Source organism: Marmota marmota, unplaced genomic scaffold, assembly GCF_001458135.2.
Source record: "Marmota marmota marmota unplaced genomic scaffold, marMar, whole genome shotgun sequence".
NCBI lineage: Eukaryota > Metazoa > Chordata > Mammalia > Rodentia > Sciuridae > Marmota > Marmota marmota.
Window position 1 is genome coordinate 26,955,250 of NW_025999853.1, and position 19,786 is coordinate 26,975,035.

A 19,786-nucleotide genomic window follows, 5' to 3' on the forward strand; every position below is an offset into this window, starting at 1 on the left:
GTCTGGTACATATATACAACATAGTTGACTTTATGACATTTGCAAGTAAATTGATGAACCTGGAGACTATCATGCTAAGTGAAATAAGCCAATCCCCCCAAAACCAAAGGTTGAACATTTTCAATGATACGTGGATGCTAACCCACAAAAAGAGGTGGGAGGGGAAGAATAGAAGTTCAGTGTATTAGATAAAGGTCAATGAAGGGAATGGAGGAGAGATAGGAATAGGAAAATGGTGGAATTAATATGATGTAACTTTCCTATGTACATGTGTATCTCAACATTGTGTATATCCGCAAGTCTGGGATACTAATTAGAATAAGATATCCCATGTTTGTACAAATATACCAAAGTAGATTCTACTGTCATATATAACTAAAAAGAACAAATAAAAATAACTCTAAAAATCTAATTTCTTTTCATCAAAATAATGAAAACCACACAGTAGAAGATGCAGCACATATAACCAAAAAAATACATATAATTCAGAAGTTTTTCCAACAAATATAGACAGGAAATTCCTTCAAATCAGTATATGAAAATCACTCACTTAAAATGAAAAAGACTGATGGATAGATCGATCTATATTTAGGTTTATATAGATACTCCAGAAAAATAGGAAATCCAATGGCCAATGAACAAATAAAAAGCTGATCTGTCTCATTTGTTCTTGAAGAAATATAAATAAATCATAGCTAAGTATCCTTACTTACCAAAGGGACATGTGAAATTTAAAAATAAATAAAAGTTGCGTGACAAAAATCAGTATAGATTTCTCTTTTTAAGTAAATATTTTGGGAAACCTATAACATTATCTAGTCAAGTTGAAGATATGCAAAACAGTTATTTCTTTCCTAATATATTCCCTAGAGAATCTCCTGTATATGTGTACAAGGAGACAGCAATAAGAATTTATAAGAGTTTTCATAACATCAGGTTTTAAAATAACCTCAGATTGAGACTATTAGAAAAGGAGACGGGGGCAGGAGAAGGAGGGAGGGGAGGGTAAAGGGGGTAGTGGAGGAGTCAGGGATGTTCAAAATATGCTATATGAGTGTACAAATATACCACAAATAAACCCATTATTCTGTATAATTAATATGTACCACTTTATAAAAACAGGCTGGGAGTATCAAGATGTAGCTCAGTGGTACAACACTTGTCTAGAATGCCCAAGGCTGTGGATGCAATCCTCAGATCCACAAAAATTAAACAAAACAAGACAAAAACAAATAAAAAGCAATACAAATAATCATCAATGAGAACACGAATAAAAAATTGTGTACTCATGTAGAGGAATGGCGTACAACAGGGATGAATCTAAAAAATATGACTAAAAGCAAAAGAAGAAAGTCATTCAGTAATATGTATGTTATTATTCTTGTTAGATACATTTCAAAGACAAGAAAACCACTTTTAAAAGCAAGGTAGTATTGTTCTAAATTGAAATGAATTTTCTTGTTTTTAATGACGTTAAGCACCTTTTCACAAACCCAATGGCCATTTGTATGTCTTCTTTTGAGAAATGTCTATTTAGGTCCTTCTCCCATTTTTAAATCAGGTCTTTCTCCCTCCCTCCCCCATCCCTTCCTCCCTCCCTTCCTCTTTCTTTCTTTTTCCTCCCTCACTCCCTTCCTTCCTTCCTTCTGCTTTCTTTTCTTTCTTTCTTCCCCTTTCCTCTCCCCTTCTTTCTCCCTCTTTCCTTTCTTCCTTTTTGTTCCTTTCTTTTTTTTAACCTTTTGCTATTTAGAGGTTACTCATAAATTTTGGATATCAAAATCTTTTCAGATTCCTAGTTTGCAAATACCAATTGCTATTGCCCTTTCATTTCTTATGCTGTTCAAATGCTGTTTAGTTCGATGTAGTCACACTTTTTTATTTTGTTTTTGGTCCTTGAGCTTTTGGTGTGATAGCAAAAATATTCCTGCCAATGACAGTGATTTTTCCCCTGTCTTTTTTCTTTTCTTTTCTTTTCTTTGTGGTGCTGTGGATTGAACACAGGGCCTTGTGTATACTAGGAACGCATTCTACTCTGTATCCCCAGCCCCATGTTTTCTTCTAGAAGTTTTGCAGTTTCAGGTCTTAAGTTTAGATCTTTAATCCATTTTTAGTTGATTTTTATCATATTTGGTAACATAAAAGTCCAGTTATATTCTTTTGTATGGATACTAAATATTTATAGCACCATTTGTTGATGAAATTGTTTTTTTCTCCATTGTGCCTTATTAGTGTGCTTGTGCCTCAGTAATCCCTCTGTCGTGAATAGAATCAAAGAAGATGAAATCAATATCTTGTAGAGATATGTGTGCTGACATATTCCTTCAGCATTATTCACAATAGTCAAGATATAGAACCAACCTAAGTTGTGGTATTACATATATATATCATATATATTTATATATAATGGAATATTATTTGGCCTTTAAAAAGGGATACTACAATTCGTGACAATATAGATGAACTTGGAGGATATTATGATATGTCCTTTAAATAATCCAGAAATAGAAAGAATATATTTTTGTTTCACTTACATGCAGAATCTAAAATAAAAATTAATAAATAGAAACAGATGTACAACAGTAGTTTCTAGGAGTAGAAAGAGGGAGGAAATTGGGATAAATGGGTCAAATGGTACAATTTTATAGTTAGGTAGCATGAATAAGCCTATTGATCTAATGTATATCATGATACCTATAATTAATAATATTTCATTGTACATGTGCCTGCTAAGATAATAGATTTTAAGTATTCTTTGTTAGTCAGCTTTTTGTCACTGTGACTAAAAGACCTGACAAGAACAACTCAGAGGACTAAATTTATTTGGGTTCATGGTTTCAAAGGTTCAGTCCTTGGTTGGCCAACTTCATAGTTTTGAGTCCAGGTGAGGCAGAACATCATGGTGGAAGAGTATGGTAGAGGAAAGCTACTCAGTTCATGACAACTAGGAAGCATAGAGAACTTTGCTTACCAGGGAAAAAATATCAACCCCAAAGGTAGGCCCCCAGTGACCTACTTCCTCCAGCTACACCCTACCTTCCTATAATCACCACCCCATTCAGTAGCCCTTTCAAATTATTAATATGTCAAATGGATGAATGATTAGGTTATAGTTCTAATAACCTAATCATATCACCTCTGAACATTCCTACATTGTCTTACACAAGAGCTTTTGTGGGACACTTCATATACAAACCATAACATACGCAACACACACAACACAAACACATACACACTTATTACAATAAACACAAAAGGTAAATATGAATATTGATGGATATGTAAATTTGTTTAATCATAGTAATAACCTCACTGTTTATCTACAGACAAATATCATATTGTACATCCAAAATATATGTAATAAAATTAAATAAAACAATAAAGTAAGCCAATTAAAAATGATTAAAAGATATAGCTACTTGAGAAGACATTTATCCAAAGTAGACACATGGACAAAGCACATGAAAGGAAAATCAATACTATTAGCCATTAGGGAAATGCTAGTTCATATCTGCAAGAATGGCTACAACAAGAGAGAAACATAAACTGGGCATGGTGGCATATGCTTGTAATCCCAGCTACTCAGGAAGTTGAGGCAGGAGGATTGCCAGTCTGAAGCCAATCTTAGCAACTTAACAAGATCCTGTCTCAAAATAATAAAGGCAGAAGATGCAGCTCAGTTGTGAGTACTTCTGGGTTCAGTTCCAGTATGGGGGTTAGGGGTGGGAAGAGAGATAATAACAAGTGTTGGCAAAGTTGTGGAGAATTTACAACCCTGACATTCATTGCTGGGGAGAATGTAAAGTGGTGCAGCCACTTTGGAAAACTGCTTGGCAGTGCCTTGAAGTATCAATGGTATATATCCCAAAGAAACAAAAAATACACCCACAAGCCAGGCGCGATGGCACACACCTATAATCCCAGTGGCTTGGGAGCTGAGGCAGGAGGATCACAAGTTCAAAGCCAGCCTCAGCAAAAGCGAGGTACTAAGCATCTCAGTGAGACCCTGTCCCTAAATAAAATACAAAATAGGGCTGGAGAAGCAGCTCAGTGGTCGAATGGCCCCTCAATCCCCAGAATCCCCTAAAATATACACCCACAAAAACCATGTACACAAATGTTTACAGAATAATTACTTAATATAGCCCAAAAGTGGAGCAACTCAAATGTTGATCAGTTAATTAATGTACAAATAAATTTGGCATATTAAAACAATGAGATTTTATTTAGCTATAAAAATGAATGAAGTACTTATAGATGTTATAAAGTACATGAATCTTGAAAAAATATGATAAGTAAAACTAATATCCAAAAGAAAGAGTTCAGATCATGTGATTCCATTTATATGAAATGTCCAGAATAGGTAAATTTATAGAGATAAAAAGTGGTTTAGTGGCTTGATGAGCTTGAGAATTTGGGGAGATGAAGAATGATAATTAGTAGATGTTTATTTTGGGGTAATGAAAATGTCCTAAAATGGTTTGTGGTAATGGTTGTACAACTTGGTAAATATACTTAAAAAGACTGAAAAGATGTTCTTGAAATGGATGAATTACATAGTATGTGAATCTCGATAAAGCTGCTAAAAAACAAAGAATAGCCCTAAGAGGTAAAATTAGGTTCAACATACAGAAGGAAGAAGAAAAGAGAATTGGCTGAATATAAGGAAAATGTTATGTAAATGAATGGCTCCTGATGGTCACCTCTGTAATGAGGAGTTTCTCCTCACTCTAGATTTTTAAGCCCAGATAGAACACAATTGAGGGATTAAATGGTTTATGTGAGGTTGACATAGATGGCCTTCCCATTTATTTCAACCTTATAATTCACAGTTATATGAGGTGATTTCTTAATTAATATTGTATGAATTATTCAATTCACTTTTGCAATGAAATAAAAACTAAATATATAAATGAAATTGTTAATAAAATATAGAATGGCTATATAGTATCTGTCAAATTGATCATAATTCAATTTTCTCTTCAAAAATATGAACATAATCTGTCAATTTCATAAGACGGTGACTTATTTCCATAAAGCGAAACTATGACAACTGCCTTATGCTGAGATTAAGAAGACATAATTCTCATCCTTCTTCTTCATTCATCCCTGTTTTCTTGGAAAATTAAGTAACCTTAACTTTCAAAGGGAAAATGTTTAATTTGTGTATAAAAGGACTGTTTCAATTTATCCTCTGATGACCTTTCTGATTTAAAAATTATTCTGAAGAAAACCGTCTCAACCAAAGTTCCCTTGTGTTAGCTTTGTAAACTCCTGCAAGTCACTTAGCTCTTTCAATTTCAATTTATTGGCTAAATGGAAGTAATAAGAGTATCAACCTCACCAAGAATTGGGAAGAATTAAATTAAATAATATAATCTGTGTAAACAACTTAACATAGTGCCCAGAATATGGTAAGAGCTCTATAAATGATTATGAAAAAGCCCCCAAAAGAATACATGATCTCTGTCATCAGACAGGATAGGATCTAATCAAAGTTTCTGAAATGCAAAGGAAATCGAGGGAAGAAAACTGGAGTTAAGAACTGTTACGGGATTTATTTATACTTTATCTCAGCCCATTGCTTTTCTCCTTCCAGTTGCATAACTTTCCTCTGGCTACAAGGTATAGAGGATGGATTGTCAAATGGACACTTTTAGACATACATAAATATTTCACCTCCCTTACACCCCTCAGGACCAGGGATACATCTACTTAGCGGACCAGTGAAAGACAATAGGGAATTGGGCATAATATATATTTATGGAACACATTACTGTCTTTCTATGAACATATGTGGAACCTCACAGGGCATTTTATAGATTAAAGTCTTGATATAACTGATGGGATCTGTCACTTCATTCTTGATGCTTAAAATACATCCGAGATAAATCTGACATAAAGTAGTAGAAATTTCAGCTTCAGTGCTGACACTAAAAATATAAAAGCATGAATAAGTCATATCTTGGATGCCTGTCTACCTTAAATTTTATTTTCAGATGCCTCCCAAAGCCTTTTGCTTTGGGCTGATACAATCTGATTTATAGCTTGGGTGAAGATGCAATGTCTTATATTTAAGACTCTAGATCAATAATTCTTTCATTGATTTTAACTTGAAACATAATTGAGAGATTTAGAGACTAAAATAATGCTCTATTTCCATTTTGACAATTTTGATACATTTATAAAAATGAGAACAAGATACAAAATAATTCTAGAATAGCAATCAGTCTTGTTTCTTTCTAATTGTTTTATTTTGGCTTTCATCTCTCGCTATTTTTTGGTGTTGTAGATATAGCTAATAATAGAGAAAATTGAAGTACATTACATAATTCCAGCATACAGGAAGCTATCAAGATTTACAAATGTAATGAGGAATCTCTTTCTTGTTATATCTCAGTATAAGAGCGTCTATCTCTTCCCCATGAATAAAACTGAGTTGTGTGAAGGAAGGAGACTCCAAACTCAATATCTAAGTTTAAGTTCCCACAATTGCTCATCAACTGCCTAACTGATCATCTGGCTTCTTATCTTCTTTCTCTCATCCTTGATATTAAAATCACTCTTCCCTAAATTGTTCCCATTGACATATATACACTTACTCTCAGAGTGTGTCATTCTTGGAGAATAAAATTCTACTAATCCCCTAAAAAAATCTGAGAAAACTTTCTCATGATGAATTTCTCTTAATATTAACACCATCATTAATATATTTCTCAAATATGTTCCTTAGCACTAAAATATATTCCTTTAATGTAGCACACATCTGTGTGATCCCACTATTTTAAAAAATGCTTGTGTTGCTTCATGTCGTTACATTGGAAGCTTTGAGAATTGGTGCTGGGTTTAATTCTTTATATAACTTCCAAATCTCCCATGATTCTGATTTCTTGTGGATGACTTGGGTTAATGAAGATGAAGAGAAGCAAACAATTTCAAATAAAAGGCAAAATGGTTGAAAGACATCAGTGGATTAAATGTAACAAATGAGAGAAATAGATCATTATGAAAAACCTTGCTTTGGGTGTAGGTAATTCTTGGAACTATTTAGTGAGATGTGGAACCGTGTGTGTGTGTGTGTGTGTGTGTGTGTGTGGTGAATCAGGAGTTTGATTTGAGTATTATCAAAGGAGCAATTGACTGGGGATAAAATACATTTGAGAGCCATTAAAATAGTTGATATTTAGATACCACTGGAATGATTGTGATAAAGTAGGAAGAAAGTACATATCCAGAAGAAAAGGCTACCCAGAAATAGTCTTAGGAACACTTCAAGAGGAGGAGAAGAGGGGGAAACAAAATTGGAGACTAAGAAGAAGGAGATAATGAAATAAAGCAAAGCTAAAAGAGTGTGGTAGAAACTGTCATAACTGAAGGTGGCTATGTGTCAAGGAACCGTTGTTGAAGACAAGGAGATAATATAGCATGAATGTGTAGAAAGAAATTGACCATAAGGGAGAGGGACAAAGGTAATCCCAAGAGAAAAATAGTCTTGACAAAGTTAGAGATCATGTGCTTCAAAGGTACCTTGAAAAATTGTCCTCATAACAAAGGGGGGAAAAAAAAGAGAAGTATTACAGCAGGTAGCCACGTTGATTGGATGGTGGGAAGGAGTGGGAATTCTGGTTTGAAGCTGATTTTTTTTTTTCCTGAAAGAGTTATAAGGTGAGTTTGTTAGTGTAGAATGAGGCACTTAAGGCATACAGGGCATCTAAGGTCGAGGTCAAGGACAATATTGCTGTTTCCAGAGTGTGGAAGAAACCTAACTAGGAAAAGAGTAGGATGGTTGTGCTGGGTTGTAAGTCTAGATGAGGCTTAGGATCCTGAAATTTGAAAGGAAAGTACTCAGCCCAGGTTTGGTTTCATCATTTGGCTGCTTGCATACAGGTATGGGGAAGGCATATCTGGGCTTGATCAGACTTGGAGTTTTGCCAGGTATGCTTGGCAGTGGAGAGTGTAAGGAAAGAAGTAAATGGAGGACGTAAAGAGAAAAGTGGGGCCGCTCAACAGTAACACAGGCTTATTTGGGACAGACCTGCAGAGGGGGGCTCAGTGGGGATAGAGACCTGTCATTTGTTTACAGTCTGGGGTAGGCACAGGGTAATGAGGGAGGGAGTTGTCAGGGAAGGGTCCTTGTGGTGTCCCCTCTATAAGGAACTAGGTGTTTTCAGGATTTTAGTCTAGGATAACTATTTCCTTTTGTATGATGATGGAGTGATTGGGGTTTCTTTGCATGGTGATGGAGTATTGTCAGGGTTTAGGTCAGGGTTTAGGTTGAGTAATAGTGATTTTGTGGTAACGCTGGTTCTAAGATGGAGGATATGCTTCAAAATGGCATTGTCTAGGTCAGGTTCTACCTAACATTCCTGCTTTATTCTTTTTATATGATAAGAAAGGGGTGATGGGAGAAGGGGTGGTGATGTATCTTAAACTACTTCTCACTAAGGGGGCATGTGTTTGAGGCCTCTTGTAGGTGCTGGTATTAAGTAGTTCTAATAGAGCTACTCTAATAGAGTATTAGAGCATACTCTAATAGAGTAATAGAACATCAGCCCCTCTGATCTGTAGCAGTCCTATAAAAAAGGAGGTGAATAGCCGAAACAGGGGGGGCCCAATGGCAAGGCCAATAATTATACAGAGAATTGAGAAAAGGGGCTAGGCGAGTTCCTGTCCAGTTAGTGTATAAACAGATATGTTAATCACACATTTCAAGAAGATTCTCTGATTATAGTCGAGGAAGCCAGAAAACTGATAGGAGAGGAGTTGCTTTAACTTTAGGCAGGGTCTTGTAGGGAACATTTTAGAGGGAGTATTGTATGTGGCCATCGTGGGCTTGAAGGTGTCCCACACTATCATTGACACCTCCGGGAGGAGAGCGGACAGGAATGTTAGAGAAGGAAAATTTTCTGGTCAGTAAGAGGATAAAGGAGGCAGATGAATGTGGGATGCTTTGGTGGGAGCTAAAATAAATGGAGGCCTTGAATTTTGTTATGACGTTTCTGCCAAGGATAGGAGTTGAACATTCAAGCTTGCCTGTGGCCTTTCAGTCAGGCAGCCAAAAACAAATGCAAAAGGTTTTAGCCCAGGGTTTTAATCTGAGGTGTTAGGATCCCATTATCCGAAGTCCCCATTTCTATCTGCCTATGGGTAATCTATCTCCTGCCTTGATCCTACCTCTGAAGAGTTCCTTGAATTGCTGTCAGAAGAAAGGGGTGAAGACTATTCTGGCTTCTTTGAGTTCATAGTAATGTTGGCTATGGCAGTGAGGTATTCCCTCCAGAGGGGTTATCTAGGGGTCCTCTGTAGAAGTTGGGAAGCAGGCCGCTCCATGGAGGGTCCAATTTCCATGACTATCTGGAACTTAATGGACTCTGGGCATCTGTGCATCAGGGCAGTCCATAGTTCTGTGATGGTGGTTGGCAGGTGACTGGATAAGGTGTACATGAAGGAGGGCTCGTGCTAGCATGACAATAAACAATATTCAAAGCATTATATATTGCAAACAATTAGAACAAAAACAATCAGCATTATCATCCAGCCTCTGAAAACCACAAACATAGTAAGCTATTAGAGCTTAAGGTGTAGTCGGACATGTCATTTATTTGTGAGGCCATTCAGGCTTTTGAAACATTAGCAGAGTTGCTGGAAACACAACACTTAATTTTTAAAATGGTACCGATATCTGATATCTCCTTGAGTTGTTAAATGACATCTGATTTATGTAAAGTAGACTTTTGGTATTACCTCTGTGTTAGTTGAAGGATCCCTTTAGCTGTGTCTCTTAGAACTCTTTTGGTAACATCAGTTAGGGCTTTTATGTGCCACATTATACCTTTTAGATTGATATGAGGGATAAATATTAAAACTAGGCAATTATATCAGTAAAATTAGATTAGTTTATCTATATAGGAGGTAAGGAATTTGTAGATCTCAAGTTGGCTTAGAACAAACTATGACTCTGGTATCTTTTTTAACTCTTTATTTGTAACCTCCCAGTTTACTTACTTGTGGAAGGACTGACACAAGTGTACATTTCAAGTCACATTAAAAAAGTCATTGCCTTTTTCTTAACGTCTATGTATGACTGTGCTTTGGTTACACTCCCCTGTTCGGTTGACCTTTATTCCCATCTACTGTTAGGGTCAGTTGAGATTCTTCAGAGATCATACATAAGAACATGTGAGAAGCCTCTTGGATCCTTTAGCCTTCATCTACCAATTGTGCCATCCACCAGGATAGGTCAGAGTCTTGCTGTCCACATGTAGCTTCCTTTGGAAACAATAGGGACATTTGCCTTTCCAATGACCTTCCTCTTTGCAGAATGTGCACTGGTTGGCTCCCTGTAGTGTAGAGTTCTTTCCATTTCCCTAATCAAGAGTTCAGGGTGATTTACCAAAGGTGCGACACCTGTAGAGGTTTCCCATCATTCCCTGAGTCCTGGCTGACTTTAAAAGGACAAGTACCAAAATATTGACTCCCTTTCCCTTGCTCCTTTTACTTCCTTGATTTTGATTTCCAAGATTTTGGTATCAAAAAATCGAGCAGGCCAGTTTTACCAGTCTTAAAATGGGAGTAAGGGGGTTATTACTTCAATATCTACAACTTTAAATTTAACCCTTTCATTTAATTGGAGTCAGTATTAGTACTGGAAGTATTATATCCTATCTGTGGCATCAATGATGACTTGTCTTAAATTAACTCAAGTTGTTCTGTTAGACCAAGTTTATTCAGTTAAAATAACTTAAAGGCTAGTATATTTAACTACATAAATGAAAGGCACACAAATGTCTAAAATAAAATATTAATTTGCTCAATATTCTTTTTCAATTTTAAGTATGTGATTTACCTTCACATTCTTTTTTGTTTTCAGGGACACAAATAAATGGACTAAAATATATTACAATTTTAGCTATTATGTAATTTTTAGTATTGTAGAATTGAAGAATCATCTTGCTATTGAAATAGCATTTATGGAAAATTTTTTTTAGAAACCAGCAGCAATATTAGTATTATTAATAAAAAAATAATTACCAGATTCCTAAAATAGAGTTCAATCTTAGAATCAACTAATTAATAAAGGAAGAATGTCACTTCTCTATCCTATGATATTGTGTCTTCATCTTAAATAATATTTTTTTTTGCATTGTCATTCAGAATGCTAATTCATAGCAATTGTTGCCATCTCACCCTCAGGTTTTCTTTCTTTTTTTTTTTTTGGCATTGTCAGAGAAATTATTTTAAAAGTATTGAAATTCAAGATGCCTGGGGATTAAGTAGAGGAACTAATAATTTTAAGACTCAGTAGGATACTGAAATTTCTGGCAGATGTTAAGAGACTCATTGTTTTAATTGGACATTTTTGTTTTAACTAATTTTATAGCAGATTTTGCCCAGTACATTATACATTCTTGAAGGATAAGAAAATCTTCTGTTTTCTTGGAGAGAAATACTTAATTGAAGTAATGAGTTATTAGATTCTTCAGGTTACCTTGTTGTTATGGTAACTTGAGGTTTCAAAAAATAAAAAAATAATGAGATGTACGGTAGGTTTTGAGTTTACTTTTATTATTAAAATTTTATCATTCACATCACTTAGGAATGCAATGTGTTTATCTTTAATATAACATCTAATTTCACAGTATTTCTGGTAGATACATTGATGAAATCCCTATTTGCAGACCAATAAAAAAGGAAAAATTGGCATAATTTGTCTAATATCAAAACAGTATGAGACAAAATATGTTTTATTTTCCTTATATTTTCTAAAAATCACTACACTGTCCTAGGATGTTGGTTTCTAAACAAAGCATCATTTAATTTGATAATAATAAACAAGATTAGCTACATGCTGACAATATCTCAATACCTAATTTTTTGTTTAGTGTTGATGGATAATGAACACTGTCACCTTGTGACAGATTTTTTAAAAAGGTTTCTGGTTAAGCAAACCTTAAGATAGTTTTGGTGAGAGTAAATTTTTATGAAGTTTCTTTAGCCTTTTTAAACTGGAAACTAAAACATAAAAAAAAAATTGTGAAGTAAATGAAATGTCACCTCTTCATGAGGATCCCTCTAAGGAAATGCTCTGCACAGTGCCTACTGTTAACAAAGCACCCCAAATGTATAAACTATTAAAATCTCTTAAGTATCCCAAGCTCTCAAGATCAAATATTTATAGAGAATCAACAATAGATCAAACTTCATGTTAAATTACCAGGTGAACATCAATCAATTAATCCCTCCTGCTGTCCAGAAGCTCTGGCAAGCTAGGAACCAGCAAAGACCTGAGTGTAACATCACACATTCCAAATTCTGTCAGCTTACCCACAGCTACTACTGGTTGTGAAATTCTAATTATAGCATTATTGTGCCAGGTAAAAGAGATAGGTCTAAGAAGGGAAAAAGAAGAGGACAAGGAGTCTCATTCTGAGAAGCAGTCTTTTCTGACAGTCCTGTTTCATAGTTTGAGTCTCTAATTATGACATAAGGCATTTTTGTGAACACTTTGTGTGACCCACACATCAGGCATCATAAGATTTATCCTTTGGAGTTAATATCAAGTTGTCCAGTTTTCATTTGTAAACCTTCAGGAATTGAGCAGTTGTGTTCTTAGTTTGAGAATTATAGCCAGAAAACTGGAAGAATTATAGAGAAAACTGGAAGAATTAAGAATCCAATACAGTCTATAGATAGGTCATAAGAACTCAGAAACAATAAACAAAGATATAATCTAACAAATAGACTATAGTTTTTGTTTCCAGAGATAGTTTTTCCCTTTGTAATTTCCTCAAGATAATTACAGTAAGAACTATTGGTAAAATAGGTCTAATTTCCTGTAGATTTGTATAAGTATAGCCAGAATAATCATATAGGATTTTTAAAAATTTGTTTTCTTTTATTTTGGCAAAAAAATGCAGATTGGACTTTCAAAATCTTGAGGTGAGGAAGACAGACAAAGGAAGATTTCAGATTTTACATGTATTACCTAATACCTTGTAAGGCTGGGAACCCTTGAAGCCAGGTACACTATGCCCATTCTTAAGTGTGCAATCCTAGTCAAAGCTACTATTTCCAAGTGTATTCTGTTATAAAGAGAATAGATTTTTATTGAATTTATACAAATAATGATACCACCATAAAAATATCTAATGTCTCTAGCCCAAATGTTTCAAATTATACTAGTGATCTTTTTTGTAGTGTTATCACTCTTCTGCTTTAATTTACCTCATTCCAGGTATGCTAGAAAACCAATTTGATCCATATTAACTGAACAGGAAGGAATCCATGCATTCCTTGCTGATACTTGGCAAATACTTCTTGTTGCACATAAATACACGGGATATTGAAGAGGCTGTGAACTGAAGGTCTCAGAAGAAGCAGCATCTATATTAAAGATCCTGCAGACTGCTTAATCTTGGCTCATTAAACATGTGATTATGGAGAGATGGAGTGTTTCAAGGTTGAGAGTCAAAAATTATCGTGGGCTCCCTTAGTCTTTTTTTTTTTTTTAAGAGAGAGTGAGAGAGAGAGAATTTTAATATTTATTTTTTAGTTATGGCGGACACAACATCTTTGTTTGTATGTTGTGCTGAGGATTGAACCCCAGCCGCACGCATGCCAGGCAAGCGCGCTACCGCTTGAGCCACATCCCCAGCCCCCTTAGTCTTTTTAATAGCCATTCACTTTAAGTTTTGTATCTGGTCTAACATTTAAGAGAAGATTATATAAACTTCTCATAGTTATCACTAAGCTTAGCAAACCTCTACCCTCTACCAAACCTGAAGCTCTTGGCTACAATGTCGGAAGCCTATAGCAGAAATTTCCCTATCTTGCTGTAACCCGCCTACATGTTGTGCCCATCAATGTAGTAGTTGATGACTGTATTGATTTATGACTTTCTTTTGTTTTGTGACTATAAAAATTCATGTAATCCCTTCCACAGTGGAACATATCATTTCAGGGTAACTTCAATTCATGTTCCGGGTCCATGGACACTCATATTTGGTTCAGAATAAACTACCTTCTTATTTTCCTTAAAGCAGAGTTGTTATTTTACATTGACAAAATTCAGTTGCAAATGTTAATGAACAGATTACTTTGTTAAAGTGTGTAGACTTTTTTTTTCCTGGTTCTTTGATCTGTTGTTACTTGATTGTTTTCCAAATCTTGAATAGCAAAGAAGTCTAATTTAGATTGTTTAACTAAAAAATAATAACAAATAAAAGAAAGCCAATGGCTTAAAGAGGAAAATTTAAAAATTGAATTTCCCAATAAGACACAATATGTTTTGTGATATGGTAGTTAAGATATAGTCAGAATTCTTTAGATCCTACAGGCAACTAGAGACACCTATTTCAATATCAAGGGATTATAAAAGTTTTTCCTGTGGAGGTAATTTAGAAGCTGAGCTATGAAATGTAGTGAAGAGAAAGGCAAATGGTATTGGTGAAGGACTGTTGGAAAAAGGAAGAGTTCTTGGTGAAGAGTTCCCCAGGTGCTTTAAAGTCTTATCTCTATAAGTGTTTAGAATAAACATTAAGATTTTTACTGTAGGGCTGGGGATATAGCTCAGTTGGTAGAGTGCTTGCTTTACATGCACAAGGCAATGGGTTCAATCCCCAGCACTGCAAAAAAAAAAAAAAATTACTGTAGAGAGACCATTTTCCATGAGTCTCTCAAATTTCTGCATATCTTCTAAGCAGTTGGACTGATTACCATTTTTTCAGACTATCTTTTCAAGAATGTATGTAGAGTGAGCAGCTTTGCTTGTTGGAGATACTGTCTTTTTATGGAGCAAAGGGCATATTTGTTTCTTGTCTAGTATGATAGTTTCTCCCTCTGGGGAACAGTCGGGCAGATTCAACTCCCATCTAAAAAACTTCACTGCTTTTGAGCTCTGGATTCCTCTTGTATAGTGCAACCCACTGGATAGGTAGGCTTTATCTGGCTCTCTGCATTTTGCTTTTGGAAACTGGGCCTCTGAGAACTATTTTAAGTATTGTTTCATTCACTTTTAACATTTATATGCTAATAGGAAAGTAGTATTGGAGAAATATAACATTGATGAAGCAGAGAGAAAGAGGACATAATTGCATATTTGATGTTCGTAATTCTATGAGATGAGATGAGCCCCAGGAAACAGAATAGGATATATTGAATTCTGCAAAATCTCACCAGATTACCTGTTATTATAAAAAAAAGGTAAATTTATTGGAGCACTCTTCAGTGAGGGAGCACACCATCTTGACAGAGTCTTAGCAGCATCTTGAAAGGAAAGGGCATAAGTAGGAAATTTATAAGTCTTTCTTGTGTGTGGCTGAAATTGTTGATGATGAATCTTGAAAAATGGGAAGTTGATTGAATTTAGACAGTTAATGATGTCAAGATGTTGACACAGTCTTGTTGACATCAGTCATCTACAGATCCATCTAAGTCATAATGACACCAGGATTTTCAAGTCCATCTCCACTTGTTGGCCTACTTCAGTTCAGGCTGAAGGACTGACCAATATCATCTGGGGGAAATGGTCAGTTCATATCTGTATTACTCTTTGGAAAATTATGATTGCATAGCAAATTGCTGCTAGCAGTCATTTCATCTGCTGCATATTAGAATTCCTTCTTCCAGTTGTTAGTAATCATTTTGGGGGGATCATTTGATGGAATAATGGCTATATAAATCATTCCAGGATTTAAGGCTGAAACAAAAATCCAGGGATTATGGTTTATATTTTACCTGTGTCACATTTGTTGGTTTTACAAAGAAGGCTTGTTATATAAAATTCAAATTTCTGATACATAATCTTCTCCAAATATATAAGTCCTTGGAGGTCACACATTTGAACCAAACCACTCAGATAAATCCTAGAAAAATAATTATAAACAGAGTTTGCAACCTATTTCTAACCCTAAACCCAACAGTGTCTAAATTAAACTCGTAGAGCAAATACTGTCCCTAATTTGAAGGATCTGCAGACCAGATATGAAGACATTTGCCAAATCAATTAAGTTAATGATTTCTTTATTTGTTCATAAGATCTTCTTTGTAGCATGAAAGATCTCACAAAAGTCTGTAAAGAGCTTAATGCAACAAATTATTCCTCTAAAATGACATATGTACCTTAGGAGTTCAGTATTCTATTCATAGATTCTCTACTTTAAATCAACATGTTCTAGTCTCATGAACTTCTTGTGATACAAGATGTGTGCTCTTGCTAGATTGATTAGTTCCTATGTCAATTATTGAATTGTGCATGTGTGGACCGCCTTATGTTTTATATCTCCTTTAAAGCATGATATTAATAATCTTGAGGACAGAAGTTGCCTAGAATTCTCTGTAAGTAAGGTTTTGAATCTCAAATTGAGGCCCAGTTTTTCTTCATCTGGAAGTTACAAACCAAGCTCTTTTTCAAAGAAGAAAACCTAGAGTGTCAAAATGAGACCTGCATGATATCAGAGACAATCCTAAAGACAGATATCAATTTACTGAAATAATAAGATTCTGTCCAGTATACTGGACATAGCCAATAGGCCTTTTTGTTTTTTGCCACAAATTCAATAGCTGTTATTGTCACTGGAGCTTACCCAGTGATGTCATCTTGGCCAAGATACCCTTACAGAGTATCTAAATTCATCCCTAGTCAGAAGTAGTTTGGTGCCAGGCAAAAGACTACAACATGGAGACATTCGTAAATAGATTACTGTTTAAATTTGATAAGAGATCATATTCTTAATTCACATAGTAAACCTTCTTTGTAAGACCTATAAATGTAAGACAGGTAAAATATAAGCCACATATGCCTTTTTATTTTTGGTTTGTGCCTACACTCTGTGAAAGTATGATTATAGAATCTCTTTATTAGGAATGGATCTTCACTACTATTTTGGTAGAAACAGAAACTTCCTGTAGAGTTTTTTCTTATTATCATGGGAGTTTTTACATTTTTGTTTACTGAACTGTTATCTGCTAGATAGATGTCATGCCATGGCCAAGTTCAAACATTGGTGGAAAAAAAAAGGATGTATTTTAACAAGGGATTAGTACTTCACATTACTAGTTGAAACTCAGAAGTAAGTGTGTACAAACCAAAAAGTAGTTGCACTGTACATTTTGTCCAAATCATGAAAAGTTTACAGACAGGGATTGGGCTTATAAAAGAAAGTAATTGAAAATACAGAAAGCAATATTATGTGTAAACTCTGGAAAGTACTGTGTTTAAGGGAAAAAAAAGACTACTTTTAAAAAGTCCAAAACTTTTTGGGCATGGTGGCATATGCCTGTAGGAGGCTTCAGTAGCTGAGGCAGGAGAATCACAAGTTCAAATCCAGCATCAGCAACTTAGTGAGGCCCTAAGCAACCTAGCAAGACCCTGTCTTTAAACAAAATATAGAAAGGGCTGGGGATGTGACTTATGGTTAAATGCCCCTGGGTTCGATCCCCAGCAAAAAAAAAAAAAAAGTCTGAAGCTTTAATCCAGCAAAGAATAAAGAAAGAAATAAACTAAGTAAATAAAGAACAAAGGTATGTATGACAATCTGTAACTTCAGTAAGCCAGAACTCATTCTGTAGGGTTTGAGTTGACTGCTACCTACATTATGGTGTCATCTCCTTAATCTGAAGTTCTTGGTTTGAAGATACCCTCTTGTCATGACTGTCTGTCTCTGAAAGATTTTAAGAACCATTTATTTTCAACCTGTCAATGGGATGCCATTGCTAAAGATGAATGCTGAAGCATGAAGCCAGGATACCCGAATCTGAGAATTTACCCATGGAGCTATACATCTATTCTTGTGATTAGCAGTACCTGACACAGTTGCTTCCAACTGTGTCATTTTATCTCTTTTTCATTTTATTTCTGTTTCAGAAGATAAATTCTCTGGGTTTTGTTATGGAATTTGTTCAGGAGGTTGTGAAGGCAAGGCAGCTTGTACATGTTGGTGAAAAGACTGAATATATTGCTTAAGATCTTTGAAGTGTTTTGCTATGTCTAAATCTCTGATTGAAGTAAATCCGAACCCCAAATCTGGAGATAAATACCCAACCTTTCATAGAAACATGAGGTAATTTTATACAGTGACAGTTGATGGGTCTCAAAGTATGTTAGTCAACTTTCTGTTACAACACAAAACCCTTGAGATAATTAATTTACAAGTAGAAAGGTTTTACTTAGCTCATGGTTTCAGAGGTTTCAGTCTATGGTCACTTGACCTCATTGCTTTTGGGCCTGTGGCAAGACAGTATGTTATAATAGGCAACACAGTGGCAGAGCAACCTTCTCTCCTCAGGGTGGCTGGGAAGCAGAGAGAAAGAAGAATGGTTGGGGTCCCCATAACTTCTATAAGTTCATTCTCCTAATGACTTAAATTTCCTTCCACTGAGATCCACCTCCTTAAAGTTTGACCACCTCCTGACAGCATCATAGTCTGGATAACAGGCCTTGAATACATGGACCTTTGGGAGGCATTCAAGATCTCAACTCTAGCACAAAGGGTGAAGATCTCAAGGTTATGAGGGCATTCTTATCCAAAGACCTAATAGTGACAGATCTTTTTTTTTTAATTTAAATTTAAACATGACATTGTTTCTTTCTTACCTTCTTGAAGACCAAATAATTGGGACAATAAAGTTTCTAATTACATGGAGAAGCTTACATTTTCATAGTAATAGTTCCAATAAAATGATGAAAATAAATACTTTTATCACTAGAGAGGTTAGTTTGAGATTCCCCATTATTGTAGTCAGTTTTTTCACTGTTGTGATCAATAGTCTTGAACAGAACAATTTTAAAGGACAAAGAGTTTGTTTATGGTTCACAGTTTCAGAGGTCTTAGTCCATAGATGGCTGGCTCCATTGGTCTGGGCCCAAGATGAAGCTGAACATTATGGTAGAAGACAGTGGCAGAGGAAAGAAGCCCAGGACATTGCACCAGGAAAAGAGAGTGCCCCAGAGACATGCCCCCAGGAAGCCACCTCCTCCAACCATACCCCACCTGCCTATATTTAATCCATGTCAATCACTTATTGATTTAAGGGTCTCATATCCCAATCATTTTACCTCTAAGCTTTCTTGCATTATCTCACACATGAGATTTTGGGGCACCCTTAATATTTAAACCATAACTTCCATGCTTGGAGCCCCAAACTAGCCATAATTTTGCTATTGGTTGAGCCCTAACTCTTTGGCAAGAAACAACTTCAATTCATCTTGATAATAACCATTGATTTGGATACATTAAAATATGTAGCATGTGTGAAATCTATTTGGAGATATTCAAAAGGAACAGAAATCTTGAGTTCTTGATCATTTCTCACTCATAGGCTACCATGATTATACTGGTGATAAGACAGACACCCATAACACAGTGAGAAATGTTGATAAAATTTACTACCACCATTCCCGCAATTAAGAATCAGCTTGATCCAATCTGTCTTTGATATTGTGAGTAATTTCATATAAAATTTTCACAAGATTTCACTTGAAGGTCTCTGTAACCAAGACTTCATACACTTTGCATATAGATTTCTCTCAATAATCTTTTGATGGTAAGCATATGGTATGTCTTTCTAACTATTTATTTATTTTTGTTTGGTAAGGGGAGAGATGGCCAGTTTCTCATTGGGAGGTTCTTCTTCCTGCCTAGGAAGCCACCCTAAAACTTAAAGTCTCAAATAATTAATGAATAACAAAACACAAATATTCAGAAATATATTTACAAAAGCTATGCTCCTGATAGATCTAGTACACATGGGCGTTGAAACTAGTCAGAGAAAAGATGGCTCTGGTGGTTTA